Raw genomic sequence first — 731 nt, 5'->3', positions numbered from 1 at the left:
GGGTAGAAATTGATATTAATCAATTAAAACTAGTGGATTTAAAAAATAAAAAAAACGAAGATTAAAATTATATTACATACAAAAATAAGAGGAATGACAAGCAAAAGTGGACTCCTATATGCTAGAAATAGATACCGAATCATCTAACCACGAAAAATATGTTCTCAGTAATAAGTTAGCGACACAACAGACTGTAAAAGGGCATGACAAATGAAAAAAAAACTAAATAAAAAAAAACCGATTAACATACGTACCATGGTTTCACCTGTTAAAATGTACATAAGTAGATATCTGCAGGATCATCAGCGTAATCTGTCGATTTATAAAATATAATTTTCAGAACTAGACAAGACGTCCACCCGAAAGTGAGCACGTGTAGAGTTCTACAATTTACATTCAGTGTATCCTTTCAAATGTCTTCATTGGCTGTAGAGGCAGTATTAATATCAAAAAGTAATATTTATCCCCACTTAAAAGTAGATGTTCTGTTAGAACTGGGTATGCTGCGGTACTGAACATACAAATCTAACACTATTTTTCGGTGCATTAATCCACTCAAATTTATATCACAACCGGGGAGATAAAACACCAGGCACGTTCAACGCAAACAGGTAATTTGAGCTCATGGTAGCTACCGCAGTACTTTGTATTCTGTATTGTAACAGAACATCTACATTTAAGTGGTGATATATAGATATTTACGTATATACATATATATATATATATATATA

This window comes from Octopus bimaculoides, chromosome 12 (genome assembly GCF_001194135.2).
Source record: "Octopus bimaculoides isolate UCB-OBI-ISO-001 chromosome 12, ASM119413v2, whole genome shotgun sequence".
Taxonomy (NCBI): domain Eukaryota; kingdom Metazoa; phylum Mollusca; class Cephalopoda; order Octopoda; family Octopodidae; genus Octopus; species Octopus bimaculoides.
This window is presented reverse-complemented; position numbering follows the sequence as displayed.